Source organism: Hydra viridissima, unplaced genomic scaffold (assembly GCF_058129835.1).
Source record: "Hydra viridissima isolate aposymbiotic clone 2 unplaced genomic scaffold, HvirCarnegie_v1 scaffold_13, whole genome shotgun sequence".
NCBI lineage: Eukaryota > Metazoa > Cnidaria > Hydrozoa > Anthoathecata > Hydridae > Hydra > Hydra viridissima.
Window position 1 is genome coordinate 3,326,226 of NW_028324312.1, and position 23,713 is coordinate 3,349,938.

A 23,713-nucleotide genomic window follows, 5' to 3' on the forward strand; every position below is an offset into this window, starting at 1 on the left:
GTCATTTATATAGGTTTTGAATGAAAGTTACATATACTATACTATACAAGAAAAGTTATATATACTAGACAAATACAGTTTTTGGCCACTTATTCTAAAGTTCTATTACATTTAAAATTCTTTTTAATTTTCTTAGAAATGTTAGTTTTCTTATAAAATTAACAAACTGTTGACGGTTGGAAAGGTATGGTTTAAACCACCGCAAGGGTATACCTCACACACCAAAATACGGTCTATTTTGGTGTTTGAGGCATGCCCTTACACTGGTATGTCAGTCAACGGTGTCAAAAACTTTTTGTCAATCAATGAAAACCCTATAATCATAGTTTCGATTATCAAGAGCATCTCTTATACTTTCTGTAAATTCGATGAAAGTTTAAGCTGCAGAATGCTTTTTACGAAAACCAAATTGATCTTTACATAGACAATTATTTTAGTTTAGGAAGTCGTATGATATATTATGCATAGCTTTTTCAAAGATTTTGCTTAAATTTGAAAGAAGAGAAATTGGATGGTATTTAAATTGGACGATAATTGACGTGCAGCCAACCGTAGATCCTTTTTTGTGGGTTGGAATAACTTGGGCTAACTTGAAAACATCAGGAAATACTCTTTGCGAAATGAATTATTTAAAATGGTACATAGTGGTTCACATAGAGTTCCTACCACCATTTTAAGAAGTTTTGTTGGAAAGCTGTTCGGTTCAGCACTCTTACATTATATGATAGTGGAAATTATACAGCCGAGGGTTTCCTCTTTCGTTATTCGCTGCATATGTAAAGAGCTGCTATTTGGATTGGTCAGATATTTTTGAAAGTTGAATCGAGAATTTGGAATTCCTTTAGATAGTTTTGAAGCAATAGTAGTAAAGAAATTGTTAAAATGATAAGTTTCGGATTTTTTTGTTGACAAGTATGCTAGTTAGGAAGTAACTTTCGGCTTTACATTTATCAACTCTTTTATACCTTGCTAAGTATTTTTTATGTTATTAATATTGAGGCTGAAAAAGTTTGCGTAATATTACTTTTTGTTAAATTTCAGAAGGTTGGTTATACTTGTACAATATAGTTTAAACTTAATAAAAAGTAAATTTTACGTTCTACTGTTTTTTGATTTTAAATATTTTTTATGAAGTTTATTTTTAATTGCTATTAACTTAAGAAGACCTTTCAAAAAAGTTAATTATATAATAAATGATACTTACTTCGAAATTATACTTAGTTCTTAAAGGTTTGTTCAAGTTATAAATTCGAACAAACCTTTAAGAAACAATAAAAGTTTCGAACTTCAAAATTCGAAGCAAAACGTTCCATTTTTGGAAATAAGTGTGATTTCGCACTAACCACTATCACTCAATATTCTTAATGACAACGATTTTTTCAATTAAATGAAAGGTTTGGCTGTATAACTCAAGCATAGAAAGGAGTAGTTTCAGACTTAAGAGATATTTCAACAGTAAAAAATACAACAACGAGTAACACAACAATTGTAAACAGAATAATATTAGACGGTTTAACAATTAACTGTCGTCCCAGAGATCGCTAAAAAAGTTACGAGTTTTCTTTCAGTATGGAGAGATATTTATGCTGTTATTATTTTGACCATTGAAATTTTATCAAAGCATAGCTCACCATGGGTAAAAAACTCTGCCTTTATTAAACGATATATTGCTTCTTAATGCACTTAAAAACAATGAAAGACCAGATGTTGGTATGCTAAAAAATCTCTATCCTGAAAATGAGAAAGATATTTGTTAACTCATTCATCTAATAATATTAAGTTAGAAAACTTTACCAGAAGAAATATTACCAATGGCTGATGTAAAAAAAATAAAAATAATAAAAAAAAATTTCAAGTTACCAGTTATTAGTGTACTTGAATTTTCAAAAGAAAAAATTATCTTCTCAGTTACTCAGAGAACTAAATTTATTAAGCAGTTAAAGATTGGTTTAAAGAAATGGCAATGTAGGTCAAACTTTTTAATATTTCTATTCCTTTACAAGTCATTCTTTGGCTTAACAAATTAATAAAATACAAATCTTTCTTTAGAAAGAACCAGAAGTCTTTGTTGAAAATATTCCTAACTCAGTAAGTGATAACAATTTTTGTCTTCATTTCCTGCCTTACATTATAACATGTTTTAGAGTATGTAAGACATTAGTGCTAATACTTTAATGCTTCATTTTTCAGCATAAGGAGTCTAGTCCATCATGAGAACCACATGTCACAACAATAGCTATTGGATAAAAGCTAAATCAGAACATAGCTCCATAATTTATGTGTGCTTCTTGAGATTTTTTTATATAAATAAGATATTTTTTAATGCAATACAATAAAAAAAACCTATTCTTCAATTGATAACAGATCCTAATTATATATGTAAGAAATTTGTCAACAAAACATAAGGAATTAATTATGTTTTGGGATATGTAAAATATTCAAACTTATTACAAACATTTTGTTTACATAGGGATTGGTAATATTTACAATGTAAAAACAATCAAAGATAAAATCTTCCATAAAGTATTCCAAAAAGAGTTTTTTAAGATTGTTTCATAAAAAATCTTACAATCAAAATTTTCTAGATTTTCTCATAAAAATTTTACCATCAAAATTCTCACCAAGACTTTTCAATTGTTTTTTTTTTTGATGTGTCTGCAGATGTTTCATAATTCAGATGTTGTTCCAACATAGAAAAAAGATTTTTTTTTCAAGTTCATTTAGTGCTTTTGTTTCAACATCCAAGTCGTAGTTCTTTAAAAGAGGTTATTAACTGGTTATTTTTTGATTACCATTTGTCTCTGGTCTAAACTTGTCTGTAAAAATCATCAAATAATCAAAGATTTGTTGCATGCCCTACTAGCTAAACTATTACCATTTTTACAGTGTGGTTGCAATTGAATTTCTGTTTGTTACTGTGAAAACAAACTTTAATGATGTGACTAATTTGTTTTTCATGCATATGTGTCTCTGTGTGTGTCTAACTGGTGTTTTGATTGTCTTGCACTTTTCCTTGAATAAACTTTTTAATAAAATTATTAAATTAAAAAAAAAATAAAATTTTTCTTTGAATGAAATTTAAACTTTCTTTCTTTTTCCCTCCTCACATTATGATAGGTTTTTCCCTCCTCATATTATAATATATTTTTCCCTCCTCACATCATTATAAGTTTTTCCCTCCTCACATCGTAATAAGTTTTTCTCTCCTCACATCATAATAAGTTTTTCCCTCCTCACATTATAATAAGTTTTTCCCTCCTCACATTATAATAAGTTTTTCCCTCCTCACATTATAATAAGTTTTTCCCTTCTCACATTATAATACGTTTTTCGCTCCTCACGTTATAATACGTTTTTCGCTCCTCACGTTATAATAAGTTTTAAATTTATGCATGGTTATAAACTTTTCTTACCAAAAACTTTGCTGTTTTAAATGCATAAAGAGTTCTAATTTTAATAAACTTCAGAAAATATGCACCATTTATCAGTATCAGAGTTACATTTGAATTTCTGGTTGTTTTTATGAAAGCAGTTTTATACTTTAATTGTGTGACTGATTTGTGTTTCGTGCAATTGTACATGTTTGTTCAACTAGCGCCTTTTCTGCTCTCTTGCACTTTTCTTTAATTGAATATGGTATATGTTAACGTGGAGTAAAAGTTAAAGATTGTGCTTATAATTTCTTTTGTTTTCCCTCCTCAGAATAACAAGAAAAAATCTTTTTAAATAATAAATTTTAAAGTAAATAAAACAGAGATACATTAAGATATTATGTAAAAAAGAGACATAAATCTTATACAAATATAAATAAGTTCTATGTTTTTGTTTATATACTTTAAGGAGTTTAAAGGAAAGCAAGAGAAAATTAGGAATTCAAAGGTGAATAACATTTTTTAAAATTATTTGAAAATCTATCTGTTTATGTAATCAATACCATGTCTAAATTTCCCAAATGTTAACTTCTAAATAACACTAGTCACAAACAAATCAAGTGACAGAATTTTATCTTACAGAAAATCTTGGAAAAAATCCTCTTTTTTCAAGATAATCAAGTATCTATTTCCAACCAATTCTTTAGAATCACATGTTAGCATAATTTTCTATCAACAATTAGTATAAACTACTGATAGTATATTAGTTAAGAATGTTTATAAAGGAAAAAAAAAATTGAAAAAGTTGCTTTTAAATTTCACTAACATTTTGGCCGAAAACATTTATGCATTTTCAAGTTAATTGGAAGTTACAAACAATATACACATCAAGAAAATAAAACAGAAAAATCTGTTTTGAAACTCAAAACAATATGCTTTCTTTATAGAATTTCTCAGACTCAATGAAGAAAGGCACTTCTAATGATGAAAAAAAAAAGTGAGTACATCTTTAGTAAAAAAAGGATAGAACACTGAGACACTAGGGTTATATTAAAAGCTAACTTATCATAACTAATTCAATTTAATATTTATAGAATCACTGTGAACCAGGAAAGATTGATAAAGTCAAGCGAAATAGGGTGAGTGTGAGTTTTTTAAATATGAATTATAGACTTGTTTTAAACATAATACTTTTGTTTTAAAACTTGATGAAAAATGAACCTTTAAAAGAAATTAAACTTCCTGTATTTAAGCAGTATATTTTTTCTAACAACTTACAACTGCTTTTCCTTAATGTTTTTATTTACTCTAGAAAAGACAAAAACTGACTTCTTAAGAATATTTCGTTGGAAAACACTGTTTTCTACTTAAATGTAAACATGGCATAAAACAATAATTTTATCATTAATAAAATGTCCTGTTGATTCAGATAAAAAAGAATAAAATCTTTTTCAACAAGTTTATTGATAAAGTTAAGCTTGTACATATAAGCTCTAAAACTAATAGATTTTAACAGAAAAACTTATAAAAGGGTTACAAAAGGGTTAAGTAATCACGGACTGTAAATTTCAGGGTTAATGCTTATGGCAATTCCCAAGAAAACCTTCTTGAGGTATGAATATATATATGTATATGTATATATGTATATGTATATATGTATATGTGTATATGTGTATATGTGTATATGTGTACATGTGTAAATGTATAAATGTATATATGTATACATGTATAGATGTATACATGTATACATGTATACATGTATACATGTATACATGTATACATGTATACATGTATACATGTATATATGTATATATGTATATATGTATATATGTATATATGTATATATGTATATGTATATGTATATGTATATGTATATGTATATGTATATGTATATGTATATGTATATGTATATGTATATGTATATGTATATGTATATGTATATGTATATGTATATGATATATATATATATATATATATATATATATATATATATATATATATATATATATATATATATATATATATATATATATATGGTTGGGAAACTATGCAAAATTTCAAAATCTTTACATTTTATCCTAAAAGAAACTTTAGCATGAATCAATCATAAATGTTGTAATTCTCAATTATAATTTTGCAAACACAAAAAACAAAATTTTTTGGCAATCTTTATGATTTTTACCTGTCTCATGCATTTTGAATCTAGTAATGTCAAGTGCAAAATAATTCTTAGTTATTTACAAAAGATTTGTAAACAGGTTTGAAAACAAGTCAGAGCATTCAATTTTAAAATTAAAGAATCCATAAAAAGTGTGGGGATAAAGGAGAGTTAAAACTTTAAAACTTTTAATTTTAGTTTTTGCTTCATTTATTACAATAATTTATTAAAGTTGGAGCTATATGAACACAAAACTATGATTAAACTCATGTTTTATTAGTATTTTTTTTTATCAAAATGCTAAAATAGTAATATTTCAGACAAAATTAAAAGTTTATGAAATTTTGAATAGTTTCTTTGCCCTGTGTATATTCATACCTCCAAAGGGTTTTCTTGGAAATAACTGTAAAGATTTTTATGATAATCTAACGACAATTCAAGTTTTAGAAAAATAAATATACTGAAATTACATAAGAACATTAAAAACTTAATAAATTAAATATAAGATAATGATAATGATACTAATGATAATGGTACTAATGATAATGATAATGGTACTAATGATAATAATAATGATAATAATAATAATAATTTTTCATTCTTAAGGGAATTTAATTGGAAAATATTGCATTTTGTCTAAGTTTTTTTTATTAACAAAATAAAGTCTTGTTGATGATTTAGAATGAAGCTAATTCATTGGAAAAAGAAAAAATCTCATCAGAAAAGTTTATTGTTAAAGGTATGTACTTGCACATATAACATGATTGTGAATGGACTCAAAAAAGGAATGTTATTGAGCAAATTAGAACATTAAAAGTTACAGAAAATGATTTGAAACTTTTCTAAAATGTTTTTATTAAATATTATAGAAAAAGTATGCAGAAAACTACCTACCAGAGTTTAATCCATTTCATGGTGAGCTGTGTACGAAATTGAATCACCACATCCTAAAGAAACATAAACATGAAAAGGCATTAGAGAAAATAGATACAAAAAAGAAAAGCTAAAAAAAGCAACTTAGAAAAATGTTATTCTATATCATAATAGAAAATAATTAGCTAAAAATATCCTACTTACCTTAGAGAAAGATACTCTCAAATAAAAAAAGATACACTAATTTGCACTGGATGTTTGGATTTTATGCTTGGTCATTTTTTAGAAGACGTGAAATGAGATGTACAAAAGATTCCTGTGCTTGAGTTGTGTATTACATTAAACAGTATGGATTCTGTACCATTAGAAAGTTATAGCAATCATTTTTAATTTTTTATTATTAGAAAATTAGGAGATGATATCAGACAACTCAAGTAAAATGATTCAACCATTTTAATGATTGGTTCTTGTCTCTGATAAAATAATGAGAAAAGAAAGAAAACAATAGTGAAAAGGTGTGTCAGGGCTGAAATGAGAAGATAAGGCCCCCTTTACAATTATTTCAAGACATTAGAAATTCAATTAGCTTTTAACAATGCAATCAATATCTTTCATTGCAAGAACTTTACTACCCCTTTAATACCAATCAACCTTTATACCTCATCTGGAAATAGCAATGAACAACAAGAATCTGTGTTAAAGTAAGCTTTAGGTTATCTTATTTTAAATGCTGCAGAAAAGCTAGCAGTAAGGTGATAATGATAATGAAAGTGTTGCTGTAATCAATATATTTCCAATTTTGTTAAGGTGTACAATTTGGAAACTCAAAATGTATTTGGTGATGCAAGTTACTACCTAAATAACATGAGAAACAAAATGCTTAAAATACTAGCCAACTTTCCATTTGAAAATTACACAACTCTTTTTTAGAAGCTTCACTATTTAAATGATAAATGGATTAGTAAATGATAAACTCATCATGTGGGATTTTCTTTTATTTGTTTTCTTGAGGAAATACACTTGCACAAAATTAACTTTGTTTAATGTTAGGTGAGGTGGTGAACAAGATTGCTTTTGATTGATTAGAAGAAGACTGATGAAGAAGTTTGGGTCAATAAACAGGGGATCAAATTATTTTGCAGTAATTTAGAAGAAAACCAGATGAAAATGCCCTATCAGACTGGAAACGGAAATAATCATCTTGTTCTGACTCTTTTTCAGTTGACTCTAATGCAGCAATAAAACTTTTGTCTGACATGAAAATTCACAATAGTATTGGAATAAAAGATAAGAATCTGTATGTGTTTCCAAGTGATATAAGTTCTGGTAGACACTGTTCTGGTTGGCATTTCCTTGAGTAAATAAAACTAGGCTAAATGGCACTACAGACACAGACTTATTAACCTTATTACTTCACAATCAATGATAGAGATTGAACCAAACCTTTTATATGAGCATGTGAAGTTGCTTTTAGAAATATTTACCAAGCTCCAACTGCCGTCCTGCAGCTCATCAAAACAGGAAAGCGATTGCAAAGCTTTGATGAAGGTAAAAAAAAACCTAAATTTTTTAAGCTTTTAATTGTTTTATCTTCCTAAAAGTTTTTAAAATACCTACAGTCTAAACAATACTATGTTAGGTAAATAAAGCAGAAGTAATGAATTCCCAAAAAAAAGTATGAAAGACAAATATAATCAATTATCCCCTAAAAAAATGTGAATACTTAATTATTACCAACCCTATAATTTTTTTTAAATCACAGCAGGGAGTTCCCTGAACTTAAAAACTGAACTTAAAACAAAGCTAAAAACTTTGTGTAAACTATTTAACTATTTTACTACTTTTTATCTTACAATTTAAAAATTAAGCCCAAAGCTTCTACTATGTTATGTAAAAGTCTCAGACAAATGGATATAAATAAAAATTAGAAATAAGAAATATTTTGTTGCTTTGTAAATAGGAATTACCCAATAATTGTTTAACTCTGACTTTAAATTATTCTTATCAAGTATTACCAGTTCCTATAAAAAATACCAATCTCGTCTGAGATACATGACTTTAAAATTTTTTTTACATTTTGTAACATAATTTTTTTAAAACATACTTAGTATTGTTCATAAAAGTGTGCATAATTTATGAATGAATCCATATACCATTTCTTAAAAAATCATTATAGCATAATAGGGGACAGTACCATTAATAGGCCAAAAACATGTGGGCTCTTTCATAGGAGTTTTTAAAAAAATAGATTCATTTCAAAAAGTGTAAAAAGCATCACAAAACCGCATATTTATAAATATCCAATTTGTTTGAGTATTCATAAACATTAACAATTTGAAAACGTATAAGCAAGCAAAGATGTATTAATACTAAAACTACCCTGACATCATGAAATATGCAACACCAGTGAAAATCAAACACATTTTCAAGTCAGCATATTATAAGCACAACAATAATTTTCTCTAATGCTTCCTTGCCTTCTTTATTCAAAAAAAAAAAAAAAAAATGCTTACAGTTCTACAAAGGTCAGTTAAATGTTAAATAAATCTTAAGCAACAGAAATTTTCTACTATAAAAATTGTTTTATTAAAAAATTTAGAATATATTACTTTCTGACAAAACTTGAATTTTCAAATTAACTCCATAACTCCAGTTTCAATGAGATCTACAGAATCACAGTAAACAAAAACTTAGCATATTCTATCGCACGATTCCTAAAAACCATCAAATATAGATTTTTTCATCTTACTAAAATCTTATAAATAGATATACACAGAAATACTCATATAAATAGTTTACTTGGTGTTCTTATTACTCTTTTGTAATTAATTTGGTTCAAAGATTATATAACTAGATAATAGTATTGCATTATGAAGATGCCATGACAAAAGCACTCAGTTCCTTTCAATAATTTACAGGCTTTTTTGTTGAACTGTGTGAATACAGGGGTTGGTCAAATAATAAAAACAGCTGAAAATTTTCAATAAATTAACTTTAAAAGGGCATTGGTAGCAATTACAGCTTTAATTCTTCTTGATATGCTTTTGTACAAGTTTTGAATTGTTTCCGAAGAAATTTTTATCCATTCTTGTAATAAATCAGCTCAGTTAGTGACAATGGTGGTAGAAATCAACTTCTTACTTGTTTTTCTGAAATGCAACATCAATGTTCAATAATATTAATTTCAGGGGAGTGTGGTAGCCAGATAAGATGTTCAACTTGACTTGAATCCTCTTTGGGCCAAGCAGTGATTACTTCAGCAGTATGAATAGGAGTATTACCATCTTAGATAAATTTGTTTCCCTCTGGAAATAGTACCAAAACCATATGATGAGCATGGTTTGATAAAATATTTTAATAATCTTAGCTTTTTATTCTATGAACAGAATTCATTGGATTGGCCAATTTTATTTTATGAACAGAATTTATTGGGCTGGCCAATTTCTATGGCTATTTCTATAGCTGCACAAATCATCACAGATCCTTCTCATGGTATACAACTTTGGTAGACACTGGATTTTTCCTGATGGTCTTTGAGTTCTGATGCAATTTTAGGAGCTGTATTATGATGACCTTGTTTCAAAATATATGTTAGTGGTAGATGGTCCTCTTTAAAAGCTTTTACTTTCTTCTGGAGTTTTTCTTAGATGTTTTTCACTCTTGTTCAAATGCAGACATTACCCTAGAGGCAGTGCTTGATTTTCCAAACAATTCTGTCATTTTTGTAACTCTAGCGCTTGCCATATGTGCACCTATAATATATCCTCTTTTGAAATCAGTCCATCATTATGCAAATACTTTTTTCACTTCTTACTTATGGTATCTAAAAGTTAACAAAGATTTTAGAAGAACATTGAAAAACTTGATCAATAATTTACTAATAAGCAACAAAAAAAATTACTAACTTGTAAGATTTTGTAGACATTTAAAAATTTTGCTTTTTTTATATGGTGTTCCTACTATTTTTATCCGACCCCTGTTTAATATACATTTTAATTAATTTAATCTTTGAATGATAAAATGACTATTTTTGATTACTACAGAGAGTGATTTAAAAATGACACTTTTTTAAACAGAAGTATTCAGATGATTCAAAAAATGAAATTTACAAAGAATGGTAATTATGTTTTTATTTTGTAAAAAAATAGAGCAGTGAAAACTGAACACTATACAAATTTCAAACTTTTTATTAAATGATATTGTAATTTATGTTGTTATGCATACCATTTTGGTTGTTAAGCAAACAACTAGAGGTTGGCCTCTTTTTTGGAATTGTTTTCTTTTCATTTTACTGTCCAATTTATAGATTGTCAAGTCTCTCACCTTAACATTTTATTCAACATTACATATGGAATTTAATATGATTGTCAAGTCTCTCACCTTAACATTTTATTCAACATTACATATGGAATTTAATATGATTGTCAAGTCTCTCACCTTACTTTTTACACTTTACTCAACATTACATATGGAATCTAATATGATTATAATAAAAAGTGTTCAATTTCATCAATTTAGTTTTGTAAAAAGTTATAGGAAATCATTTAGCTATTGTCTAATGACAAAGTTATTGTCATCGGACAATTGAGTATGACGCCCTCTTTTTTAAATGGTTTGAAAAATGCTTCAACAAAAATACTGGTCGACCAGGTATTTTGTTAAAAATAGAGTTTAGTACTTTAAAATCAATGAATAAAAACTTCCAGCAATTTCATCAAAAAATTTATTTTACCCATCTAATGTTTATGTTGCCTAGTAATAACTGTTTACAGTGAAATCTAACTTTAAATTGGAGCAATACCAATCATATTTGCTAATATAACTTTTAGCCCTTATAATATCTTATAATATCTTTCATTATCTCAAACTTGACAATTGAAATATTACAAGTTTTTAAGTTTTAGCAAATAAAAACAATACAAATTTTTAAACTTTTGTTGCTAGTGTAAGCTAAGTTTCACTAAACAATAAAAATGATTTTTTCAATTAGAACGCGATTACATAAAACAGTTTCAAGAACTTGTGTCACGTGCAAAACAATTCGAATGACGAAAGAAAGAAAAGATGCAACTCAATAACGCTTCGCAAAAAAACAAATGAACATCAGTGAAAAAAAATCCAACTTCAGCTTTTCTCATTTTTTTCTGTGAAATCCGTTACCTATAAACCCAATAAATTTACATACATTGATAGTATTCTTTCTTCTTATTTTTTTGCAGCCAGTTTCTTTAGGGTAATTTTATTGTCAAATGATTAGTCCAGTAAAATCAACAAGGCAAAGCCATGTACATTGTAACTTTCAAATTATTTTAAAATATTGCAGTTAAAATTTATCGTTATAAACTGAAAATCTTGTTTCTGAATATGAGATATATCAACACGAGAATTGCAAAACGAACTTTAAAAATGAAAATAGTTAAATTGCCTCGAACTAAACAGTAAATATTTTTCAGAGGTTTTTTTTTTTTTTTTTTTTCTTTAGTTAATGATTTTAAACTCTAAGAAAGTATCTTTGTCTTTTTTCGTATTTTTTAACATTTAGGCTTAAAATAGTGAAAAACATCTACCCGTCTGTATTTAAGAAAAAATAAAAAGTAAAAAAACTGTCTTACTTTGGTACTAAGAAAAAAGCGCCAAACCGATGCCGCACCCTGTATTTTTTTTTTTTTTTTTTTGCACGTCGAAAAAAAAGTAGTTTATCAAAAAAAAAAAAGAGATTGTCTTGGGGCTTTCTAATCAGTGAACCAAATATCGTACGAAATTCTCGTCGCTCGTTACATTGCTTGATAGTTATACAACTTTTAAGTAGTTTGATTGCAAAGAAGAAGCGGGAACTCAGCATTTTGACCGGCTTCTTCTATTTTGACATAAGTATAATTTGTTTTCTGATCCTAATGAGAACTACGTAACCAGCATCTTTTTAAAACTGCAAAAAAATAAAAAACTGAATTTTTACTTAATAATTACAGATCAAAATAAGTTAAATGTTAAGACCACAGGGTAAATGGAGTAGAAATGTGTTTGTGTGTGAGCATGTAAATATTATATATTTAAATGGTAGTGTTTAATCTGTACGCAGTTATATTAAGATGGTTTCTATGACTTGATGTTATGCTTCTAAATAACTAAACCTGGTTTATGCGTAATAAATACATGCTAAATTTATGCAAGCCAAACAAAGAACAGCTTGTATAAATTTAAAGTAGTAATTATCAACCAAATATTAAAAAACGCACCTTCCAAAACTGGATTAGTTTTTGTAATACCGGATACAGCCGCAAAAACTTAAAATTCTACCTTTGTTTTTTAGTGTTGCGATCTGCAATCTTTGACAAATTTCGGCAGTTAACATCATCTTCGTCATTATGCTTTTCTTAGGCATAAAAAGAGCAGATTTTTCCTGCCTTTCAAAAATTTCATTCCTTTCTCTTGATCCTTTTACGTATGTGATCCTTTTTCAGTCATCTTCTTAGGTGAACTGTAATCAGTGATAGCAAGTTGGAAATGAAGACTTTCACAGTGTAACAACTATATTTTACTACTTTGAAAAAACTTTATAATTCCACTAAACTTTTTCAGCATTCAATACCTCACCACCAATTCAATACCCAGGCCCTTTGAGAGGTTAACCGAAGACTTAGCCAGCTTACTGAAGTGGGCCTCTAGAGCTAAAAGACTGGTACAAAGGCGGGAAGTTATTTTTCCGGTCCCACACTTTTCGAATAAGGTTTTAGAGGATTTTTTTTTGTTTGTTTACGTTTTTGCGTGAGGCTAAAAAAAGTTTATAAAAGTTTCTTTCCTAATCAAAAAATGATATACAAATCTATCTACTTAAAAAAAACATATCGCATTTAACAAAAGTCTTTCGAAAAAAAAATAAAGCTTTAAAATAAGGGCAACGTCCCCAATACAACCCCCCCTGCCCTTCTCTCAATAACCCAGTCCTACATTAGAATTGGAATGTAAAGAAAGTTTATTTAATGAAGTATCATAATTTATTAAGAAATATATAGGGGAAGTAGGGGCATAACAGCCCCCGTAACGTTTAGATTAATGGAGTATGAAAATAAAAACAGCATGCTTTTTTTTAACAGTGTATTTCGATAAACACATCATTAAGCTTTAAATTCCTGCAATTAAGAAAAAAATAAAACGGTTTAGACTCAGTGAAAAAAATGATTGTATATATATATATATATATATATATATATATATATATATATATATATATATATATATATATATATATATATATATATATAGGTATATATGATAAAAAATAAATATTATATTTATGTATATCTGGTAATTATTATATATTGTGTAATGTAATATATGTTATTATATATTGCTAAGAGTATAAATCGATATTTTGTTATATTTAATATAAAAAGATATCGATTTATACTCTTAGCTTTAAATTTTAATCAAAAACTCATTTATAAAAATTAAATAAAAAAATACGAAATCTTATTTCCGACATTTCAAAACAATACTATTTCTATTTATGTTTTTACGTGAAGCATTCAAGTGTGACGATTGTGATTATTGTCATTCATAATTATCTAACGATGACAAATATCAAAAGTACGTGGTTGTGCCTCCTGTGCATCTATGCGGTTCTGCCCCAGAGGACAGTTTTTAGAAAAAATGCAGTTTCATAGGTTGCTCTTTAAGTATGCCGATGTCAAAAACGGTTTTTATTTGATGAAATAATGCTGATAACAAATATGTTTAACACTAAAATCAAATATTGCTTAATCCTCAAAAAAAAGTCTGAAAAAAATATGATGTAAATATAATATTTTTATCAAAATAGACATTATGTACAACTTCCCAGAAACGCAACAGGCGTTCTTTTTGACATAATCGAAATGAAGGAAACTGATTTACCGACGCATGGTATGCTTTTTGCTATATTAGGTAATATTTTTCAAAGGGAAATGTTGAAAAACGCTTATGCCTCCATATGCGGTTATGCCCCCACTTCCCCTAGCCATGCTTCTATTGAAATAAGATAACGACTTAACAAAAGAGAAACTCTGTTTTCTTAAGATTCTATTTATAAGAAGACCATGCGAAGTACGCAGCATCATATGTTTAGGTTGTGAGATTGTTTTAAGTTAAAAGAACATCAAAATATACGTAAAACGGACAGTAAAAGCCATTTCGCCAAACAGACATCAAATTTTTATTTTGATTCTTATAGTTTTTCAGTTAAATACCACTTCAATTTAGTTTTATCAATTTAAGATAAATTTAGGATTTTTGGCTAAAAGGATATATTGAGTTAAGCGTTAACAGGGGCGTTGCTTCAGAAAACTCCAGGGAGGGGGTGGATGAGTGGGTGGGGAGAAACCTTGCTTTTCCCAACTGCTTAACATAGTTTTCACAACTGTTTTTTATAATTCAAGAATTCAAGAATTTCAATTTCTGTCAGTTTGACTATGTATATTGTCAAGCTCTTGTATACTAGAATATCCCGATTCACAAAACTTTAGCTCTATTACCCTAATTTTTGGGTAATGTATCAAAAACTCACGTAAGGCAATGGACATGTGACTATTTCTGTTTTGATGCATGTAGGAATCAAACCATAGTATGAGTTTATTAACATCTGGATGGTCAGCAATTATCTTCTCTAGCAAGCTTGTACTTGCAAGGTCATTCCCTTCACAACCCGAAATGACTTTGTGCCAAAGCATACAATAACCTTTTTTATTCTCCTTTTCTAATTTTATATGGCGCTCAGCTGCTTTCTCACATTCTGCATCCAAGTTTTAGGTGCTGACTTTCGTTTCCTAGTTCGGCCTCCATGTGGGGGCAGACGACGAGCTGGTGCCATTACAGGTGTATCATTATAGCCATTGGATAGCCAAGAACAGTCAGATCAGTTTCTAAAAGAAGACAAAAAATATACTTAATAATAAACAAACAACAATACTACCCAAACTATAAACAATATATATTAGAAAGTTCAAATGTAATAATTTTGATCTATGAAAAATAAAACATCATTAAAAACCCTTATATATATATATATATATATATATATATATATATATATATATATATATATATATATATATATATATATATATATATATAAACCTTCAACGCTTTGTTGCAGTTTTTCATTGATTTGTGGAAATAGAACAAAATAATTCTAACCTCGCGATATGTCAATGAAAGGTGTTCTAATAAACATAATCATTTGAATGCGTCTGTTGGAAACTCAGATATTTGGATACGGCTAAAATCTAAAAATATTAGTAAAGTTAATGGCTTAAATGTCTCAGATGGAAAGGTAAATATTGGATTGGAACTTAAAAAAAGGGTTTTTAATGAAGTTTGTGACTTGAATATATCAGGTGGGAGGGTGGATATTTGGTTGAAATGTAAATAAAGTTCTTTTAATGAAGTTAATGACTTGAATACGTCAGAAGGAAGAGTAGATATTCTGTTGACATGTAAGTAAAGGTTTGTTAATGAAGGTTAATGAATAAAATAAGTCAGATAGAAGGGTAGATATATGATTGAAATGTAAACCAAGGTGTTGTAATAAAGTTAATGGCTTGAATAAGTCAGATGGCAGAGTGGATATTTGGTTAGAATCTAAATAAAGGATTGTTAATAAAGTAAATGACTTGAATGCGTCAGATGGAACGTTGGATAAAGCCATTTTCTGTTAAATAGAGTTCTTTTATGTAAGGTACAATTTCACTTGGTACATTTCTCAAATCGTTTTTTTGCAATCTACACTCGTCGGTAGGCATTTGCATGGTGGTGGGCAACTTGATAAGCAAAGTTTCGTCAGTTGAAATCTGAAGTAAATAAAACAGAGAATTGAGTTTTTTTACTTTAAGAAAATTATTTCAATTGGTAAACTTTCTAGTTAAAGATTTTTCTATTACTGCTGTAGAATGAGAAAATTTCATTTCAAGTAGAATTATTTTATGATTATAATTACTTTCGTTTTGTTTGACTTAGGAAATGTTTTAAGAATATTTAAACGTTATAGCTGCCTATTTGCCCCTGAAGGCACTGCCGTTTTAACTAGGTGACTAAATCCAGTGATGTTCCCTACACCCTTTTTCTATACAAAAAATATTGAATAAAACGACAATAGTTCAGTTTTGAGATTCATGACATTTTATTGCATGATTTTTTACCATTTTTGTTTACGGCTTTGTAATTTTCACTCAGGAGTTATCACTTAAATTTTTTATTTAGATAATAACTCATCAAAATACTAAAAAAATTATTATTTAATGTAGAGCGTTTCAGTGCTCTTTTTTAAATAAAACTTTATTAGAATATGTTTTTAATGATTGGTATCCTTGATGTCACTTTTACAGATATCAATGCGTTTCTTTAGAAGATTTTAAATTTTGATTATTTAAAAAGCGCAACTTTGTGTATTTAATAGAAAAACTCATCTTTATTGCATAATGATGCAACAATTGTAAAAAGCCGAAATGTTTTTAAATTAATTTCTTTGAATACTTCGAAGTTCATAGTTCTTTATTATCATTTTTTTAATTTTATCTTTTTTTCCTTTCTTTTTAAATTTATTCAAACTCTATAAGTTAACAAGACCAATTTAAGGAGATCATTAAAAGTCAAAGCCTTGCTTGCGACCGAATTTTACATCTGATAAAAGACGAGCTAATGTGGTTAGATTGTATCTTAAAGTGAAAATGTCATTGTACAAACTCATTATATTGAACAATAAAAAAAGATACTTGGGGTCTTCGCATTCTCCAGTTTTTAAAAAAACACTTATTTTTCACTTTACAAAAACTTTTTCAATTTAAAAATTTCCTTTACAAGAAAATTGAAAATTTACTTAAGTCTTAATTATGCAAACTCTTTTGTTAAAAAATATTCCGAAAACAAAAGAACTTTTTAATAACATACATGATAATTTAATAGTAAAAAAAATAATACAAACTAATACAAAATAATACAAAATAATACAAAATAATACAAAATAATACAAAATAATACAAAATAATACAAAATAATACAAAATAATACAAAATAATACAAACTAATACAAACTAATACAAACTAATACAAACTAATACAAAATAATACAAAATAATACAAAATAACATAATAGTAAACAAAAGAACTTTTTAATAATCCTTATTGCACAATGTGATTGTTGCGCTTTTTTACTTATTTTGTTTACGTACATAAAATACGACTCAACCCTGTTATTTATAATAGTAGGGCGTTCCGTAAGTCAATGGAGAAAATTTTTTTTTCGATTTTTTCTGCTCCCTGGCAATTTTCCCATTTCTATTGTTTATATAAACATATTGTTAAATTTTTTTAAGCCTGAATTAACATTTAAGGTTGCCACCGTGTGCTAGAATTAATAGAATTTATGTATTTTTATGGTTTTTTACCATTTAAAAGCCTATATTTAATGTAATTTTTTATACCTTACATGTTAAGTTGGTAAACACTAAACAAACATATATATCAACAGAATTAATCGTAAGTTGAATCTATATATTATATTGTGAGTGAATTGTATAGTAATTAACAGGATTGAATGTGGCAAAATCGTGTTATAACATGAATTGACATCTTAACTCAATCCCCTCGTGCTACACTCCATTGACAAGTTGACTGTTGTTAAGTGTGGGTGTTTTATTACATTGTTCAGGTTTTTGATGTATCCTTTTAAATTATAGTTGGCAGCCTTTTGTTAGCAAATACTTTTACGTTGTTGAATCCAAAAATGGGTTTAATTTTAAGTTTGTTTCCTTTGGATGGGTTTAGTTTTATCTTAATATAGTTTAAACAACTACCTAATATGAATACAATTTATATGTATAATATAAATATTTTAATATAAATGAATAAAACATATATATACTTTAACTATATTGTTTGTATATGATTGGTGATTGCTTTAGACATGGCTGAATCAACAATATCGAGAAGAAGGCAACAGTCACAAAATATTTGGTTGATAGGAAATTCTATTGATGCTCTGAGCCAAACAATTATTCCTACTAATGGGGATATTTTGAAAATATTTTTTCACCTTAAGAACTGTGAATTTAAAACTGAGAAATCAATAAAATCAAATTCAATTGTTGCTGATGAAGCTGTGAAGCAGTTCTAGAAGTCTGGCATAAGACCGGTATTGAAACCCAAAGGAAAGATAAAATCAAAGAAAAAATAACTAAATTGCACGATGAATACAGGAACGTTCAAAAAAGAAAAGGCCAAAAATCAAATGAAACTAAACAAAATTATTTTGTAGCAATGCTTGAAAACTATTTTTTCATTGCCCACATTAACGCTGAAGAAACCATTCGGAAAGACAGACTACGGAACGATAAACAAAAAAGTGAAGACATTAAGTTTTTAATCGCAATCAAAGATAACAAAAGAGTAAAACTGAGAACACCAGATAATGAATACGCAAAGAAACTAAAAATGAAAGATGAACGAACCAAAACAGAGCAAGAGAGGGCAACATTGGTAAAGAAAGGCCTAAAGAATTCAAATGTTAAACATTTAAGTTCGTCAGAAAGAGAAGCAAATCAAGATTGTGATTCATCCTCAAGTGAAGCAAGCATCAGTAAAATACTTGTGAAAAAAATGCAAAGTGATCAAAGAAAAACCTTGAAAAATAATCAAACAACCGATACTGAAAATAAGGTTCAGCTACTATTGCCAAAAAATCCATTCTTGAATTCAAACATTTGTCAAACCACTGATAGGCTGAACTTTTCCTTGGGAAAAATAAATATAAATGTAATCGCCAAGACATTGCGAAAAACATCAAATCTGACTTTAACAACCCGGACTTTCTAACAATTCATTGGGATGGAAAAATTATTGAAGGGGATGGGGAATGATTGGCAGTTTTAGTTGCAGGTGGACCAAATTATGTAGAAGGAAAGTTGCTGGGCATTCCAAAAATCATGAAAGGAACAAGATTATTCCAAGCAGAGACAAGCTTTGATCTCATTAAAGACTGGGAGTTGAACAAATTTATCATCGGTATGGTATTTGATGCCACAGTTGGAAGAACTCAGGATGGAAAAATGGAGCTTCTGTCATTCTAGAAAAAAAGTTGAATTCTAAGCTGTTTTATTTACCATGTAGTCACCATATCTTTGAGATTATTTTGTCGTCCGTATGGAAACACCTGTTTGGCCCAACGACAGGCCCAACCAATATAGAATTTCTAAAATTAAAGAACTCTTGGGACACAATTCCTCATTAGAATGACAGTTTTAAATTGCTGGACGTAAATGAACGTTCGTTGAAATCCACAAAAGAAGATATGATTAATTTTCTTAAACTGTCCTTCCAAGAACATACATTTATAAGAGATGATTATAGGGAATGCATTTATGTCACGTTGTTACTCCTTGGTGAGAAAAATGTGAAAAAGGGAGAACAATGGCTTAAGCCAGGAGCTTTCCATCACGCTTGATGGATAGCAAACATTCTATATGCAGCTAAAATATATGCAATCAGTGAGTACTTAGGTTATGATAAAAATATGACTCAGAAACTGCATCGCTTGTGCCTATTTACAAACTTATTCTTTGTAAAAGTTTGGTTGACATCTTCAAACGCCATAGATGCTCCTATCAACGACCTACAGTTTTGGAAGAACATGTAAATGTTTAAAAAAAAATGGACCCAGGAGTAGCAGAAGCAGCTTTGATAGCTCAAACAAGACACCTATGATTCCTAAGTGAAGAAGTTGCACGCTTTGCCCTCTTTTCAGGATCAGTGTCTACCCATGAAAAAAAGAAAATTGCTTCAACAATTCTGAAAAAAATAAACAATGAAAATATGGAAACTAGAGTGCCAGTAATGCCACAGATGAATCAAAACGTGAAAGTGAGCTCTCTAATTGGAAAAAATTCCAGGCTTCTTTTTGATCTTTTGTGGCTTTCACTATACGCCGATGAATGGTCAAAAAATTATGAGTTTAATTACATATCTGGGATATTAAAAGACCTAAAAGTTGTCAACGATTAACGGAAAGGTCAGTTAAACTAGTTACTGACTTTAATCAAAGTCTAAAACGGGATGAAAATCAAAAGCAGTGCTATTTCCAAGTAGTGGAACAGCATAGAAGGAACATACCAAAGTTTGATAAAGCATCAATGTTGATGAAAAAGTAGAACTCTTTTTAATAAATATGTATGTAAATGCATGAATATAACTCTGTTGGACTTATTGGAACATCAGTTACCAACATTTTCTTTTATAATGGAAATACATATTTTTACAATTTATACAGTTTTTATTTTATTATAATTTTTCTTTTGTAAATTTTATCTCGCATTTCCAAGTCTAAACATGTTTTAGTGAACTTGAATCTAATATAGAAACATTTTAATTTAATATTTGTAACATTGTTTCCAATTGATTAGTTATGTATTTGGTCTAGGAATTAATTCTTGCGGTTTTTAATTGAGAATTGAAGGTTTATTTCAAAAACTAAATGGATGAATACATTAATGAAAATAGTGTCCATCGCTAGTCACTACTTTTGCCCATCTTTCTGGCAATTTACGAATTCCGTGTCGAAAAAATGCTTCATCCTTAGAAGTGATCTAATCAGAGACCCATTTTTCGATATTTTCTGAAGAAGTGAAGCGCTGTCCAATCAAATCGTTATTCATGCAATCGAACAAGTAGTAGTCAGAAGGAGCAATGTCCGGAGAATACGGCGGGTGGGGTAACACTTCCCATCAGACATTTTCCAAATAGTTTTTGGCAGGTTTTGCGACATGTGGTCGAGCGTTATCGTGCTGAAAAATGAGTTTATCATGTCTGTTACCCCAATCTGGTCGTTTTATGACCAGAGCTTGCTTCAAATGCATTAATTGTCGTCGATAACGTTCTCCATTAATTGCTTCACCAGGTGTCAGAAACTCATGGTACACCACACCTTTTATATCCCACCATATACACAGCATAACCTTTGCACAGTGAATATTCCGTTTGGGTTGTGATGGACCTGGTTCACCTGGCTTTACCCAGGCCTTTTTTCGTTTAGGATTCTCGTAATAAATCCATTTCTCATCACCAGTAACGATTCGATGCAAAAATCCCTTTCTTTTCTGTCTTTCAAGCAGCAATTCACAAATGGTCTTTCTTCTTTCCACGTCTGTCTTTCAATTCATGTGAAACCCAATAAGACATTTTTTAAATCATACCCATGGCTTTGAGGCGTCTGGAAACTGTTGATTGTTCAACTCCTAACGATTTTGCAAGGTCCTCTTGCGTTTGACAAGAATCCTGATCGAGCAATGCTGCCAATTCTGCATCTTCAAATTTTTTCGGCTGTCCTGGTCGCTCTTGGTCTTCCAAAAAAAAATCACCACTTTTAAACCGTGCAAACCACTTCTGACACGTTCGCTCAGCTAGAGCATGGCCACCATAAACTTCAACCAAAATACGATGACTTTCGGTAGCACTTTTCTTCATGTTAAAGTAATGAAGAAGAATTCCCCGCAAAAACACTTTATCAGGAACAAAAATCGACATTATCAGTTAAATTATAAATAGTTTTGTTTACGCTTAAATCAAATGATTTATAATGCAGAAGTGGTTTGCACGGTTTATTATAAATGATGCGCAATAACAGTGATCTTCGCACGCATGCGTGGCTAAACGAAACGCTGAGACAATAAGCTAGTTTCGTAATCCCTTGTCAAACCTCACGTCTAGGAATTATCCTAGACCAAATACAAATAATAAGGAAATTAAAGTTATATATAACTTTGTTTTGTTACTCATTTAATAAACTAGTAATTACTTGAATCTCAAACATTTTTTATTTTGCATAAAAGTCTAAATCAACTCATTATATCATTGTGTTCTTGTAGCAATTTTTATGTTTAGATTCATAGTCGCAATCAATTAAAGGTATTAATTAATGTTCTGCATTATTATCCCAAATTCATGAATAAGATTAAACTTTAATAATTCATGATAACTTTAAAAGGCAATGTAAAATCAGCAGGTATTGACCTGAAATTTGAATAATGGTCATATCTTATCAAGTCAAATGGGAAAATTACCAGGGAGCTCGTATTTTCAAAAAAAAAATTTTTCTGAACACCCTATAATAATAGCATATAAGTATTACATTAGATCTAGTTATATATAGTAGATTTTGTGGAAATAACATTAAATTTAATCAAATCAAAACCTTCAAAGTTATTATTATCATGATTTTATATTACAATACTGCACTTTTAACTTGTTTTTATTAGTAAATTGTTAATACTTTATATTAAAATTTTTTGTTGCTGTGTTCAATATTATAAAATTAATAGTTAGAAAATGAAGTTATATCTTTTTAGGAGATGTACACACGTTGAGGTAACAAGCTAAAGCCATCAAAGGGAACCTTTCATTGTGGAATGCTGTTATAAATGCTCGAGAAAACTTTTTGAAGATGAAAGACAAAGAAGCTTTTACTTCTCTTAAGGAATTAAAATGTGCTTCTACATGGATACATAAGTATAAATCCTGATATTGAATCACATTGAAGGCCAAGAAAAGAAGATGCTAAGGATCGAAGCAGCTTTTCTTTTTCTTTAACATATCAGGAAAAGACTATTTCCATATGCAAATCAGCAATTCTTGGTATGCATGGCATAAAAGAATCAAGACTAAAAAAAAAGTAGCTAATTTTTCTGTTGGTCTTAGCGATTGATTCAGTAAAAACGGCAAGGATGAAAAGATTGACCAAAATAATTGAAAGCATATTTGTGGCCATTTAAAAATGTTTTAAAAATGTGAAAACTGCTACAATAGATCAGAGAATCTTCGTAAGAAATATGTTGATAACTTCCTGACTGTTGCTCAAATATACTGTTTATTTACATACAACAATCCAGATCTGCAAGAGGTATGCAAATAATGGTTGTACAGTGAAAAGTCGAAATATTTTAGATAAAGGTGCATCATTTTAGATGCATAAAATATGTGCAATATGCACCTATTTTATTTATTTTTTATCGAATAAATTGCATCTAAAAGACGTCTATATGATAAAGGTCTATTTAGCCTTGATTCACGACGTGAATTAAGATGTCTTTTAGACCAGTTTTCAGATTTATAAAGATGCATTTTAAATATCTTTTTGCCTGCTGGGAATCTCTAGAAACGTTCTAACGTAAAATGCGCAGCTATTTGCTAAAACGTAGTATGTTAGTAGAATTCATAAGTAAAAACAAAAGGAAACTTATTTTCAGTGACAGACAAAAAAAAAAAAATTAATTAACAATACAGAGAATAGCTC

General features: G+C 28.7%; 1 long non-coding RNA gene and 1 pseudogene across 8 annotated transcripts; both read left to right on the forward strand.

The window, feature by feature from the left end:
• Positions 1-887: 887 nt before the first annotated feature.
• On the forward strand, positions 888-11,745 carry LOC149880084 (uncharacterized). Of its 8 annotated transcripts, XR_016446359.1 has the most exons (9): positions 1,367-1,965; positions 2,050-2,088; positions 3,841-3,879; positions 4,319-4,368; positions 4,466-4,510; positions 6,211-6,268; positions 6,399-7,103; positions 7,210-7,950; positions 11,393-11,595. It is a non-coding gene; the product is annotated as an uncharacterized LOC149880084 (long non-coding RNA). The 8 variants fall into 8 exon arrangements; XR_016446358.1 differs by lacking the exon at positions 1,367-1,965 and adding an exon at positions 888-1,085 and having other exon boundaries at positions 6,399-7,950; positions 11,393-11,745; XR_016446356.1 differs by lacking the exons at positions 1,367-1,965; positions 3,841-3,879 and adding an exon at positions 967-1,085 and having other exon boundaries at positions 6,399-7,950; positions 11,393-11,745.
• LOC149880085 (uncharacterized) lies at positions 7,349-8,000 on the forward strand (annotated as a pseudogene).
• Positions 11,746-23,713: the final 11,968 nt, after the last annotated feature.